General features: G+C 40.5%; 1 long non-coding RNA gene across 1 annotated transcript in view; it reads left to right on the plus strand.

The window, feature by feature from the left end:
* LOC144753588 (uncharacterized) overlaps positions 1 to 11,894 on the plus strand; it is an 87,291-nt gene extending 75,397 nt beyond the window's left edge. Inside the window, exon 4 of the long non-coding RNA XR_013594422.1 lies at positions 11,764 to 11,894. This is a non-coding gene — a long non-coding RNA (uncharacterized LOC144753588). The remainder of the gene's footprint in view (positions 1 to 11,763) is intronic.
* Positions 11,895 to 12,500: the final 606 nt, after the last annotated feature.

Below are 12,500 nucleotides of genomic sequence, written 5' to 3' on the forward strand. Positions count from 1 at the left end.
TGGTCTTCTTCTCCGGCATCCGTATCCCAATGGTAACTGCCATTGTACACCAACAATATTAAGTATCCTGTACATTGTTCACAGGCTTACTAGAAACATTTAATTTACGGGCCCTGGGTATATGGTATACCACTTTACGAAGGACTTACAAGTAATTAAATATGCCAAATAGGTGTAAACCAATCATGCCATGTTTAGGGGGAAAGCACATGTGATTTAGCCCTGGCTACCAGTGGCAAAGAGTCCAGAGTCCTAACACCAACAAAAAGAAGGTCAGAAAAAATGGAGGCGAAAATTAAATCCAATAGGTGTCTGGTGGTATGGATAGGTTCAGTAACGTTCTGAGTGAGGCCAATGATTCTGATATTTTCATGAAGTGATGTAGAGTTTGTGTTGGTGCTGTCAAGTTAAGGTCTCCAAGGAGGAGGAAGGCGCTGGCATTGATGAAGAGGTGCAGAGTGAAGGATCCTCCTGTATGAGTACCGGGTGAGAGGTGTTCCTGTATGAGTGTGGGGTACGGCACATCAAAGCCAGACTGTTGTTGTTAAGTTTTACTGTAATACTTTTACTATATCTATGCTATGATGTACTATAGTTCTAAGTTCTTTTAAGAATGTAATTATTAGAACCTGACACAGGACAGTTGGAGTGGATCCTGGTCCGTGAGGGTTGTGTTTCCAACTTGCTGCATTAAAGACCAATTTTAATCCTAATTGACTGCAGCAATTATTCTTAACATTGGCGACGAAATTCAAGGAGATAGACAACAACCCTACACGACATTTAACTAAGGACTTACGTGGAACAAAAAAAGTGAATTGTAATTTTTTTCTTACCAGTCACCATTAATGTCTTCACTCTCAAAACGTTGCGATTGACTTCTGAGTGAACATCGGCTCTACAGGTACTTTTATTACGTGTGTGTGGAGAGTGCCGGAGTTTGATGTGGCCATGGATCCAATACTGTGATTTGATCAGCGCGGCTCCGATTTTCAAATGATGACGTATGGATTCTACAACAGTCGTTCCCATTGGATTCTGGGAAATATAAGGTAGACCGTCAACGTAGTTCCACATCATCTGTTTTGGAATATGAGCGCAGCATTCGCTTCCTGTGCGTCATGACGTATGGCACGGCGGCCATTTTAAGTAAGGAAAGGAGAATTTTCATCAGTTTCACCATTACTGATCTCTGGAACAAAACGTTACGGATTCCAAGGTAACTTTTATTTATCTCATCTTGAGTTTTCACAATTTAAACTATTTATGGTGGAGATGTACACAATTGATGTTGGAAGGTCGACAAGTCCAAAAATCGACAAAGTGCACACAGTGATGCACACACTTGTCTTGAATTGGTTGATGTGCGTTCAGTGATGCGCACACTTGACTTTCTGGGAACATTTGATTTTCTTCACGGTGATCTTACAACTTGATGATAGACATATTTCTGAAAAGTGTCATTTTCATGACTATCAACAAAGTGATTTGACTGGAACAAAACAGGAACAAAACATTGGACTATTGATTATTTTCACTTTTCTATATTTTTTTGTGAAAGTTGTTTTCCTTGAACACCTTCTATACCCATTTTAATTGTTTTTTCGCAGGTTTGAACTATGGCAACTACATCTGAACCTCCCCATTTTCTAACTGAGAAAGGTGAGCCTGTTTTGCCATGGAGGAGATGGAAAGTGATTTTTGCTTCTTACCTCATAGCAGTGAGAGGTGAGAAATTTTCATCCATTCGCAAACAAACAATTTTGTTACATAATTTGGGTATTGAAGGTAGATGTATTTATGAAAGTTTAGATGAGATTGAAATAGGTAATGGTGCAGGAGAACCAGGTAATGTCTATGATATGTCAGTTTTAATGCTTGAACAACACTTTGGATCACACATTAACGTGGTATTAGAAAGACATAAATTCTTTTCCAGGGTTCAAGGAAAAAACGAGAACACTTCTAGTTATGTAGTCTCCCTTAAAACGTTGGCACCCACATGTGAATTGGAGCAGTTGACTGATTCCTTGATAAGGGATCAAATCGTTAGATGCACCAATAACGTTAAAGTGCAAGAGAAGTTGTTAAGTAAAAATCCAAATTTGAAAGATGCTGTTGCTATAATAGGAGGTATGGAAAACACTAATATGTGGGTGCGGAAGATGCGTGATGAGAAAGATAAAGATTCTACATCAAAAGACAAATGGAATACTGAAGAGTCTGTTAACAGAATAAAACAGATAAACAGGGAAACAGGGATGAAACACCTCCACTAAATAAAGAACCAGAGAAAAGATTAGAAAACAGAAAACATTTTCTATTGACAACAAATCTGCCATTCCCAAGTGCTTTAGGTGTGGAAGTGAAGGTCATTGGACGAACAGTCCCGGATGTTTTGCAAGATTTGCGTTTTGTAAGAATTGTGGTAAGAAAGGCCAATATGCTCGAGTATGCCGAGGATTCAAACAGCAAGGTGTAAATCAACTAATAGATGAAACAAAAATAGTATCTAGTATACATGAGGATGGATGTGTTGATGTTGATCCAATTGATATGCCTGAGTGTGAAATATTTGTGGGTGGAAAGAAAATAATGGTTCTGGCAGATTCTGGATCGCCATACACGATGATTGGTGACAAGAATTGGGAAACTACATTTAGAAGTGATAATATTGAGTTGTTACCTTCAGACATTAACCCTGTAGGTAATGGTGGTGTAAAGATTGACGTTTTAGGTTATTGTGTAAAAAAGATTCAATTTTCTGATCGTGAGACTGTTGGAAAAGTTTATATAGCATAAAGGGGTGATAATCTTCTTGGTTGGAGACATCAGAGGGATATGGGCATAACTCTTAACCCCAATAGTGCACAAAAAGTGTTGTTGTTGTCTAAAGAGGAATTTCCTTTAGATATTGTCTCAAAATTTCCAGAAGTTTTCAGTACCAACCAAGGCCTCTTGAAGAATTTTGAACATAAAATCATTTTGAAACAGGGAGACATTCCGTTTGTAGCAAAAGTAAGGAAAGCGCCAAACATGATGATGGAACCATTGAGATGTGAGATTGAGAAACTGAAAAAGAGAGGGGTGATTGAGGAGATTGAGAGTTCAGAGTGGTTGGCCCCGGTGGTTGTAGCACCCAAGGATGGTGGGAAAGAGATAAGTTCATGTGCGGATTTAAGAGGATTAATCAAATTTATTTGGGTTGATAGACAACCTTTACTGAACATAAATGAAACTCTCAAACTCACTCATTAAGGATGCTAAGATTTTTAGTGTTATGGATTTGTCCTCCGCTTACCACTAGGTCAAGTTACATCCAGAGTCCAAGCATTTGACCTCATTTGCAACACCCATTGGAGCGTTTCAGTTTGTGAGGATGCCCTTTGGACTTGCCTCCACTGCGGCATGTTTTCAGAGGATCATGAAACAGGTGTTAAATGGTTTAGACAAAGTTTTAAGTTTTTTCAAGATGATATTTTGGTCTATGGAAAGGATTTTGAGGAGCATGACAACATCTTATGGCAAGTTTTGGAAAGGTTACAAGGTGCAGGTTTAGTCATCAAGAAAGAGAAATCCAAATTTAGGGTCACTTCAGTGACATATCTCGGACACACGATTTCTGGTGAGGGTGTTAGTCCAAAATTTGAATTAGCTAAGAGCATAATTGAAGCACCAAAACCCACCAACAAAGATCAAGTATGATCATTCCTTGGGCTTGCTGAATTTTGTTCTAAATTTATACAAAATGTTGCTTCCTTATCACAACCATTGAGATCTCTTTGAAAGAAAGGTTCTCACTTTGAATGGTCAGAAGAGTGTGATGTTGCATTCAATAATGTGAGGAGTGGAATTGCAAAATTACCAACTTTGGGAAATTTTGATGTGAATAAAATAACGGTTTTGTCTACAGATGCAAGTCTTTGTGGATTAGGTGCGGTACTCTCTCAAATTGTTGGTGGTGAAATGAAAGTAATTGCCTTTGCATCACGTTCATTGAGAGGAGCTGAAGAGAGGTACTCGGTAATAGAGAGGGAGGCGTTGGCAGTGTTTTGGGGAATTCTCCATTTTAAATTCTTTTTGTGGAGGATACCATTCACGGTTAGATCAGACCATAAACTCCTTACAAGGATTTTCATTTCTAGGGACTTGGATAATCTTTCTCCTAGAATTTCTCGCTGGATAGATGGACTAACAGAGTATAATTTTGTAGTAGAATTTGTACAAGGTTCAAAAAATTGCATGGCTGATTGTATGTCTTGGTTGCCCATTCATACTGAGTTTCATGTTGATTCTGATGGTAAAGACTTACCAAGTATAAATTGGATTTCTGAGTCAGCTTTAGAAAATAAAGAATGGAGTGACTCTTATCTGAATGACTCAGATTTAATGATTTTGAAAAGTTTGATTGTAAAAGGTTGGCCAGAGAGAAAACTAGTACCTTCTTCCATGTCAGATTATTTTTGTATAAAAGATGAGTTGAGTATTGTTGATGATAGAGTTTTGAGGGGAAAACGTTTAGTTCCTCCTTCCAGCTTAAGATCCAAAATAATAAATTTAGCACACGAAGGCCATTTGGGTCACAACAAAACAAAATCGAGGCTTCGTCAATGGTATTGGTGTCCTGGTATGGAACATGAGGTGGAGTCAGTTGTTAAAGATTGTTGGCAGTGTGCAAACAATGATAAGTCCAAGAAAACCTTCTCTGCACCAATTTCACCTGTTGAGATACCAATTGAACCATGGACGAAATTGGGATTAGATATTGCTGGTCCATTTGAGTTATTAAATCAGAGTGAGCGTTTTGTAATTCTGCTTGTGGACTATACTTCCAAATGGGTGGTGACTAAGTGTGTTCCATCAGTTAACACTCAAACTGTTATTGAATTTTTAAAGGATGAATTCTCTAGAGAGGGAATTCCCAAACCCTTATTACGGATAATAATCCGCAGTTTGTGTCTTCAGAAGTGGAACAATTTCTTATCAGTCTAGCAATTCTACATTTTAGAACTCCTTTATATTGCATGAATAAAATTGTTAAGAACTGTGTTCAACGTGCTATTCAAAACAAGATATCGTTGAAAGTAGTTTTGAGAGAAACGTGGTGGGCACATAGAGTAACTCCTAATTGTGTCACAAATGCTTCTCCTTTTTCTGTACTCAGAGGTAGGAAACTGCATTGCAAATTAAATCCTGTTTGGTTAGGATTGAATAATACTAACTGTGATCAACCTTCTTTATCAGATATAATTTCACGGAGAACAATTAATCAAGATAAATACAAAGTTAATTTTGATAAGAAACACTGTACTAAAGTAACTTTGTGGAATATTGGTGATACTGTTCTTGTCAGGAAACCAGGTATTGTCAAAAAGGGACATTCTAAATTTATAGGTCCTTTTGTTATATCTGAAGTCAAGAGAAATGTTGTGATTTTAGATTCATGCGATGTTCGGAATGTATCTTGTTTAGTGAAGATTGATGATCAACGTTCACGACTATCTCATCGTGTTGGAGGTAATCATTTGGCAACATGATAACCAAACATTTTGACAGACCAAGGACAAGACCAATTTGGCACGAAGATTATGTAATGTACTTTCTGCAAATAAGGGTGTGATGGCTAAGCTCCAAGTAATCCAGAACAGGGCGGCCAGCTTAGTCCTGAAGGTTCCCCCGAGAACGGCATCTAAACCTCTTCTGGAACAACTGCATTGGCTCTCAATCCGACAGAGAACGAAGTTTAAAATTTGCTGTCTAATACATAAAGGTCTAAATGGACAAGGGCTCGCCTACTTGGAAAATAAATTTACTCCATATGTTCAGACCCGGTCTCTCAGATCCAGTGACCACCTTCTCTTGGTGGTACCCCGTGCTAGAAAGGCCAGGCATGGTGGTAAAGCTCTATCTGTAGCGGGACCTTCACTGTGGAACAAACTCCCTTTGTCCCTCAGACATTGCTCAGAGCATCAACATTTTAGAAAGCAGCTCAAAACCCTGCTGTTCAGAAATCAGATCTAAATCCTTTTGATGTCATTTTGCTCTGTCTTTGTTTTTTTGGCTCCTAAGCGCAGAGATACTCCAATGGGAGTTGATTCAAGCGCTCTATAAACCTGCAAATAAATAAATGTATTCTCACTAGTTTTCACACTTACCTTGCACAGTTATGTAGTAAATAATTATTTTTTGTGATATTAGTCTTATATATTGAATTGTGGTTAAGTCAATGTCAATGTCAAATGATCTTTCAGTACGGCATTAAAAAGTGCAAAGTGTGCATTCTATAAAAACCACAAAAGAAAATAAAATGAAGCAGACTTTGTGTGCCGCCAAAGTTGCAGGGACAGTTTAGGTTTTCCACATGTTTGTTGAAGCCTAACGGGAAGCAGAGTAAATTTATAATGCTTCCGCCCCAAAACCGAAATAGCAAACTCCTATTCCATCTGCCAAGCTTCAAGCGGAGGTAGCCCTGGGGCAGGGCAGGTGATTTCTCACTTGTCTCCATGAAGGAGGTGTATCTAATTGTAGTGGATTTTACCTAATCACGCGTTAGTCTCTCCTTGCGATAACGAGCATAGAGGGCCTTTTTAGTTAAATTCTTATGCGTGTGATCAATAAGTTGTGGAGTAGTAAAAAGATGACCCAACCCCACACTCGATAGACTATTTTCCACAGCTTTGAGCCAAGGTATACAATTAGCCCTCTCACAGTTTAAACAGTCCATGATAATATCGCGTGACAGGGAGGCAGCAGGATTACACCAGATTTTTATCCAGAACAGTGGGGGTCTAGATCTTATGAAGTCTTCTGTGTAAAGGAGGTTTAGTTCCCTGTGGCAGATGTAAGTTGGTGCACTAATGACCCCCCCAAAATCTTCCGGCAAAATCTATTTTCTTCGGTCTGTAATTGGGTACAGTTAGCATAACCCCACACCTCGGCACCATAGGTTCCCACGGGCAGGCATTGTGTTTTATAGATTTGTAAAAGTGACACAATCACATCTGCCTCATTGGGTTGACGAAGGGAGGTTAAAGAATTTATGGCCTTGCTCATTTTGTTCCTTGCTTGGGCAACATGAGGTTGCCAAGAGCCAATGTTGGAAAATAACAACCCAAGATAAGGGAAAGTGCAAGTGCTTGTTAAAATGTCATCCCCTGATTGAATATGGCTTATTTTATAACTTTTGGGGCCACAAGACATTATAAATGATTTTTTAAATTGGTATGAAGGCCCAAATCTACCATAAACTCAACAAAACCAGAAATTAAGATTCGCAAGGCATTAGGTGTGCGGCCTAATTAAGTTTTAATGGCCGACGGAGCCCCGCTCACCCTTTAGAACACCCGCACCGCGGCAGAAAAACCGCCGCGGTTAAGGCGTTAAAGGACCATATTACTCATGTTACCCATTACATCTATTTTGTATCACATGTTGATTTTGAGGGAGTTGGCATGAAAGAACTATTTCCTTTAAAGTACGACTAACAACGGGCACATTTTGGGATTTGAATGTTAAAACTTCCCTTTCTTGAATGAATTGTTAATAAAACAATGAGCAACCATGAGGGACAGTGGTTGAGGGTGTTTTGTTTCTTGTTAACTTTGCCTCGAAGAATCATTTGCTTTCACTCATAATTTGTTTAGGTCCAGCCTGGGCAGCAAATGCGCTGCTCTGCGAGGCATGCTGTATTAGAGTATGCACTTGAAGCTCTGCACACTCTCCACCCAGATTTTTCATTGTCTTGTGTCTTTGTCCTTTGTGAATTCTGGCTTCTAATTCGGTAATCGGCTTGTTAGTCCCTCCATAGTACTGGATTGCCTTCATTTGTAACCTCCCATGAGGACTGGCCCTTTTACTTCTGTTGTTACACTGTCTGTGTTATTTACAATTTAAGCACTATTTTCTTTAGTGAGTTTTGTCTTACTGCAGCACGACGTTCTTTGCAGCAACATTCAGTGCACCATGTGCGCTTTCACTTTTCAAGCAGTCCGGAAATATGGCGCCGCTTCTTTGCAATGCCATAGGTCTCGCATTTATGAGAGTTTGAGTTATTGGCATTGTAACTGACAATAACTTAAACTCTTGCATATGTGTCACGTATTGCTTTACAAATATTTTGTTTGTTGTTGTTTCCAAGGTCTAGCATTTGCGAGAATTTAAGCTTTTGACATTTACACTGCCAATAGCTCCAAGTCTCGTAAATGCGTGACCTATTGCATTGCGAAGGCTTTTTGTATTCTTTCTACTAGATCTTCTTTCCTCTCCCTCTTACCAAAATTCATTTTATGCGCAACCTTATTTATTTCCCAAGACTCTCTTTCAGAGTGCTCTTACTTCACCCGTCATTGCTTTTCAGTTATTTTAGTGATGTTTTTAATAAATCTGCCTTACAATGTTTTGTATATACGTTTTTCCTCCCTGCCACCCTCGCACACCCTTCCTTACTTTCTCACAAATACCTTTTTGATACAGTGTATTAATATTTTGCTTTTTTTATGAGGTTCACGCTTCAGGGGCCTCATTTATGAGGCTGTGCGTCGCTTTTACGCCGCCGGTGCGTCACTTTTTGTGACGCACCAGTGGCGTAAAAAATGCTCCTTGTTGCGCCATATTTACAAAGTGACGCATCTAAGTAGATGCGTCACTTTGTAAACCCCTGCGCTACATTATACCTGCGCCAGGTATAATGTATGCAAGGGGGGCGTATTGACGCAAGGAAGGGTTGTAAAAGTGACGCAGTGAAATCTATGAGATTTCACTGCGTCACTTCTAGGACGCTGTTGCGTCAAAATCTTGCGCCTGTCTCACAGCAGGCGTAAGACTGATGCAGGCCCTTTCACATGGGGCTTGCCCCATGTGAAAGGACACATTGCTGGAGTTGCGTCACTTTTGTGACACACTCCAGCAATGCGTCACTTTTGCGCTTACAGATACGTCAGAAATACTGACGTATCTGTAACTCCTTGCGACATGATGCGTCATACATTAAATATGACGCATCAGGTATGTCGCAAGTAGAAGTGAGAAGTGACGCAATCGCTGCTTTCACGCAGCGATGCGTCAGTTCTCATAAATGAGGCCCCTGGTTGTTGATTGGAGTTACCGGCAATCCTGTGGCATTGTAAGGAAAGTCATTGTGAGAGTGCCAAAGTCTTCTATGCAATGAGATAAGCAGATGTTTTTTGTCACAGTGGTTGTGCCACACTATTTTTGATTGTTCACGTACCATCAGCCTTCAAACTACCATAGATCGCCAGCAATGTGCAGTTGACACTTTGAAGGCTTTTTGATGTCACTTCACTTTTAATGAATTATTACAAATAACAGTAGCAAACTATCCATTCCACATGCGTGATCTGACAGAGGGGTATAAGTGCAATTAGGGAATAACTTAGACATGTACAGGCCTTTCCACAGCCTCATAGAGAGAAATCGTTTTTTATTTTATCTTATTTTATTTCTGGAAATGCTAGAGCAGCCAACCAATGTCTCAGCATGTTACAAAAGCAAGGAGTAACAAAAGAGAAAACAAGAGAAAAATTACTGAAGACATTTCATGCGGACTGTCAGGAAAAACACAGCAGAAATATTCATAGTGCACCAGGATATCAGGACAGTAACATGGACAAAGAATTCAGAGGACAGGGCTGGTCTATGGGTGACAGGAGAACAGCAGCGAGGGCAGGCAAGCATGAGCTGCAGTGGCTGCAGGGTGTTCACTGTCCAGGCCGCAAATACCTCCCGCACGTATGGATCCTCTTGTCAGCGCCAGCAAGTGTGTAGAGGAAGTGATCATGATGAATAAAGAATGGAGTTAGGCCTGCCCTTTTAGAATGTGGACTGCACGCTGCACTTCGAGGCGGAGTACTGACACCTGTGCATCTTGAATATGGGCCCCAGGCCAGTGCTTTAAAAGGAAATGTAAAAGTCCAGGGGGTATTTTAGCAACAACTTGCGATAATTGTCGCAAACCGTGCTCAGCGTGATTTTTTTTATCGCCTCCTATCGCTGGATTTTATTGCGGTGATAACACAGTATTACCAACGTTTATCTCCACAGCGATAAAAAATCCAGCAATAGCGGAAAATCCCATCTATAACGTGAGATTTTCAGCGATATAAATCCTATCGCTAAAGAAAATCTCGCTAACAGGCAGGTGGGGACTTAGTGGTAGAATCCACCTCCCATTGACTATTATGGCTAAGTCAGGTTTTTACCAGGTGTAAAATCCTGGCGCTAATCGCGGTTAGCGTGCGTTTTTTATCGCGTCGTGGGTATTGCTAATAGGCGATAGCTGTGTTAGTGACTGCTTTCCGTCGCTACCAGTTTGGGTACACCCACTTTACATGTCATTAGCGATAACTATCGCTGACATGCAAAGCAGGCCCCAAACAGGTCGCTATCGCCTGGAAGCTGTCGCTAACTACTGTTAGTGACAGCTTGGTAATTGGGCGATAAAAAAATTGCCACTTTATAGGAAAAAAGTGCCGCTAAAGTGGCGATAACGCCCTCGCTAATATGCCCCCAGGTTCTCTCTATCCACAGTACCAGTTTGCTCCTGAGAAGTGCTGGAAATGTTAAGGGATGTGCAAAAGTTGCATTACATAATTATGGACAATTTTAGGAAATATGCTTAACTAGTAACTACACAAGATGCATCAATTTGTTTATGTAAATATGTATTTTACTGTTAAAAAGAAGAAAAAAAACGCTCGTGCTCTGGTCATTTGTATTGTTCCAATGTGTGTGAGAGCTATTTTCTTTCCACAAACAGAATGTAATTACGGGATGTGGCATACTGATTTTATTTTGGGAATTTTGCGTGGCATGCTAAATGTCAGATTATCAAAATGATGTGAGATTACGTCAGCCTAGAAGACATTTTACCTGGGCCTCGCACTGTCCCATTTAATATATTGCAGGAGTGCTGAAAAATGATGGTATTCCCCCTTTCAAATTAGCACTAGCCCATTTAAAGCACAACCCCTGGCCTTAAAGCAGAGCTTCGGTGCTGTGACTCCTCCCTTCAGCCGCCATATCCCAGCATAACCTCTTGATCTGACTTTGCCATGCACACAACAATTCCAGCACTGCTCCAATGATTGGGCCTGCAATTCATTCAGGCACTCTCATGCAGGCTCTGCTGCACTTCGCAGTTGCAGCAAAGACGAGAGGCGTTTTGAGGCATGGGCCCAGACCCCAGCCTTTCAGGGAGGGCCTGATAGAGCCAACTCTATTTTGCAGTGTCTTGTCCTGATGACCTTGAATAATGTTTAAGCAGATTGTTTTAAAACCGTTTTCCTTAAATTTATTTTTAATGTGGGTGATGTGTTAGAGTCTATGGCAGACATTTTGCAGAGAAATGTTGTGTTTATGTTTCATGCAACATCCATATAATTGTTTCTTTTAGATCAAAACAGGACCTGACATATGAGAAATGGGAGGGGGTCACAGAGAATATTTGTAGTAACATTATTGAGCTGCTGCTGTGTTACAATATTGAAAACACATGTCACTATCCCTGAATATTAGAAGAATACACATTTAGAATAGGAGAAGAGGAGTCTGCTTGTGCACTGTCAGTGACTTGGCCAAACGGGGCATGAAAGAGCTGGAATTGAATAATAAATTCAAAACTGTTCTGAACAGGGGCCCCCAAAATACCCATATTATTATTGTGATCTTTCCCCCACTAAATATTTGCTTGGACATTTTGATAAGCATTGTTAAATGCAAGCTAACATATCTTGTTTTTTTAACCAGAAAATCAGGAAATCAACTGTGCTCCACCGTGTTTCTTGGCTGAATTACCCTGTGACTTCATCTGCTTCGGAGAAGCTGCGTGCAATGGTGAAGTCAGAAGATATCCCAGCCTGATACAATTCATAAACGCCAAATTAGTTTCATTTTGCAAGCAAGGAAAATTCGCCCGTTGATTGTTGTTGGGGTACTAAGGTTTTGTGGTTAATAGATTTCAATGTACACTTCAGAGCTCTGGGCCTAGGTACCACTGTATCCACTGCACTTATTGTAGCTGCAGCCTATGGATATGTATTCAACTAATTGAATTCATTAAAAAATGTGAAGCCTGCCACTACGTGACCGGTGGGTCCAAGACGGTCTCGAGTTAGATGATGAGGACTGGCAATCTGCTGTCTCCTCGCCTAAGGAGATTGGGATCCCTGCGAGACTCTGACTGGTCCAACTTAAGATTCTGCATAGGGTATATGTCACTGGTCCCCGTCTAGTACGTATGAGTTTTTCTGAGGAGGGACTCTGCAAGCTGGGCTGTGGCTCGGTGGGGACGTTTCTTCATATTCTTTGGGAATGTCCTGAGGTTGTTGCTTATTCGAATGGAGTATATAAGGTGATGGAGGAAGTCACGGGTGTCTCCCTCCTACCGGAAGCTAGACGCTGTCTTTTGAATGTCTGGGAGCCCACGGATTATAATGTGGCCCAAACTCAGTGGGCGACCCTGGGTGCCATGATAGCAAAACGTG

Source organism: Lissotriton helveticus, chromosome 5_1 (assembly GCF_964261635.1).
Source record: "Lissotriton helveticus chromosome 5_1, aLisHel1.1, whole genome shotgun sequence".
NCBI lineage: Eukaryota > Metazoa > Chordata > Amphibia > Caudata > Salamandridae > Lissotriton > Lissotriton helveticus.